We start from the raw sequence: 3,507 nt of genomic DNA on the forward strand, positions 1-3,507 counted from the left end.
CTCTACTGTCAAGTCAAGTTTAAGTAACTTTGTGTACCTGGCTGTATACCCTTTACCCTATATAACTATCTACATTTTTTTTAATGAGGGCTATCGTTTTTTGTCTCACTAGATGGCGCACTGTTGCGTGAGGTTTTAAGTATGGCTTTCAAAGTCTGTATACGGGCGTGAAAACAAAGTTAGATTAAATCATATTACACCTTAAACCGTAGCATAAAAATATCGTCGCATCTCTTTACTTGATGTGACTATTGTAATGTCACTAATTAATGTCACTCAGGTAAAGGGCTGCGACAACTACCCTTGTCGAACAATGCATAAGTATTCTCTCATTACAGTAGTAAAGGTTGTGACTCATACCTGTATGATGATTTGATGATAAATATATCTCGAGAAACATCAGTTGGTTCTATCCGTGATCTGACTGTAGTGTGTTTTGTATATCTGCTTAGCATCTTCTACTCTAACCACCTGTAGAGTTAAATACAACATGACTCCTACTGTATGGAGCCCTATAGATGTCTTAGGTTCACTTAATAACGCTGCGTTAATTGTCATGCCAGTATACAACACAAGTGCATATAATTATATTAGGATGGCCTATACAGTGTGACTTAGTGCTATCGTTCACGTGCACTGCTCGGAACCCGTGCTGTTACGTCGATGGGTTTTTCGCAAGTCACCATTGAGCTCTTACTGCCGAGCAGTCTGTCGAGCGGTTCCCCCTCATATCCACAGGGACCATGATGAAGTGTGTCAATCATGGGACATCACAATAACTGAGACATACGTCTCGGCGCGCTGGGCTTTAGCCAATACATACATATACATTAAATAGGCCATATGACTTCAAGTTTCTGCCCCATTGGACAAGTCATTCAACAACAGTTTAAACTATGTTCACGAGAAATCTAAGACATCTAAAGACCATCAAATTATGGTACTTAGCTTTAGTAGCAGCGTTGCTCGTATTGTGGATCAACAGGTAGGAAGATTACACTGATTCTAGTATACTGAATATAATTTGTTATAAAGTTTATATTAACTAGTTAAGATTCACATAACGCGCGCCATTAAAGTAGAAAACAAATGACAGATGAAAAAGGCAAAGAGAACTAACTTACCATAGAGTTTTAAGTGTTGCTACATACAATATATACATTTCGCGACTAGTGTCGCGACAATCGAGCATGCCACAGTGTTGCAAAGTCCCGTTTTGTTCGGAAAAAGGGAGAACAAAGGTTTCCGAAAGACAAAACTGTCTCAAAACACAGACATTCATTGCCCCGGAACGCATATTTGCCATAGTTAATTTCAGATATTGCAAATATTCACAAAATTATTCTAATTATAATAAACCGCGTAGCTCACCCAAAAACTATGAGATTTGACTGGATTTGACATTTCGGAGACCTCAAGCTACACTAGCGCTCTAGCGGCGAATTCATTCGCGATAGCCTCATTATACGAAGCAAGCAATGAAGCAATCGAGTTATGTATCAATCACCTTATCATTTTATCCAAAGAGTATATAATCACTACGTTTTAAGAGTCGGAACTCTCATACAAAACAATACCACGATTGTAGTATGAATTCAGTGTCTTTTTGGTGCCAACATCAAGAACGAACTGCACAGACTAAACAGGGCCGAAAAAGTCACATTGACAAGTAGTGTTGTTAGGAACAGTCGATATTATCGATATTGTAACAGCATAGTGTTGTGCTTTTTATCGATATATTGTCAAAAACGGCACGTAGTGGTGCGCTTTTATTAATTAAATGATCGAATTAAGAAAAAAAAGTTGTTTTTCTTAATAATAATTTATTTTCATGTCATGGATCTGTTTTTCTTTACATAGGTAAATACAGTTTCACGTTACACAAGTATGTATTGTAGTATTGTATTGTCCGTTTTGCACTGCACAGCACTTGTGGAAGGCTGTGCATGTAAATATTCCACACTGGGCAACTCCAGAGCTGAACCTGAAACAAAGTTAAATTTAGCCAGTAGCTTACACTAACTAATGCAAGATAAAATAAAATTGGTACGCACAATCCAATTTTGTCATATGCAGGTCAATGACCTATGTTTACCTAGACAATTTCTTACAATTTCTTGCCTTATTGTCAAATATGTCTTTTACTTGTCAAATGAATGAAATGAATGAAGGTGATCTTGGAGTTAGTTGACAATACATAATTTTGTATACCTCTGATAACAATCTACTTGCATGCCAAATGTAATGAATTAATTCTGTAGTTTTTACCCGATTCTGGTGAAGCCCAAAAGGAGATTATATTTTGACCTGTATGTATGCATATCATTTCTATCTCCTCTAACTACTAAGCAGCTCAACTATTTTAACCCTAACGCAAAAAGAGGAGTGTTTTACATGAAGTGTACCATAAACACAGACATACAGAAAAATGATCAAGTGCGAGTTGGACTCGTACATGAAAGGTTCCGTAAACAGTTCAATAAAAGTTTTTCTGAAAATTCTTCTAATATAAGTATTTTTTTGCTGACTGTACTATATGCCCTGGTTACAAAGTACTCATCAAGACGACAAACGAGTCCAACTCGATGCAGTTGTGTTGTTTATCACAGTGTTCCTATGGTCACCCGCTAGCTTTATCATCAGATCAACTCTAAAATTCTAAATTATGCTATAAGGTATAGATTTTTATCAGTGATAGCTTACCTGTTGTATTGTCAGTTTTACACTGCGCACCACTGTAGAAGGCTGTGCATGTAAAAATATTCCACACTGGGCAACTCCAAAGCTGAACCTGAAACAAAGTTTAATTTAGCCAGAAGCTTCCACTAACTTATACAGGTGAAATATAATTAGTGTGTATAGCCAATTTTTCTGTCTATTACTAATGCTCTGACCGGCACTACTATACACTCCAATACCTAGCATTATTATTGATGACGAAGCAAATTAATTTATAAATATATTGTATGTAAAAAAATATGTGCATGTGTATTGATGGTATTTATTAGGGTTATGGTTTATGGGGCGACTGAAAAACAGCGCCTGTTAGCCAAGGGACTTTGTTCTGCAAGGTGCGGCATAAGCTGAGTCGCTTTCCCTTTTGATAGTTTGATTGTACTTATTATTTGTTATGTACCTATGTAGAATTTGTAAACAAACTATTAAATCAATATCTTTTATTATTTTATTATTATTATTAATAGATGCAGTAAGTCAAGTTGCAATAGAGATAAATTGAAAATAAAATAAAGTGTTTACCTTGGCTGTTCTTGCCATCTTAGGGGAAACCCTTCAAGAATTTCTTCAGAAAGAGGTGGCATGGACGTCCCAATTTGGTATGGCTTTCTTCTTCAGCCGGGTTTTCGATTTTGTAAAATCTCGTTGCAACTACTTTCACCCACTGCTTACAACTGAAATAAAATTTAATTGTCGTGATACTATATAATACGAATTGACGTCGGCCAGCCAAATATAACCTCAACACCTATTATCAGATTTATCAGTAAC

The sequence above is a fragment of the Choristoneura fumiferana genome, chromosome 8 (assembly GCF_025370935.1).
Source record: "Choristoneura fumiferana chromosome 8, NRCan_CFum_1, whole genome shotgun sequence".
NCBI classification, from domain to species: Eukaryota; Metazoa; Arthropoda; class Insecta; order Lepidoptera; family Tortricidae; genus Choristoneura; species Choristoneura fumiferana.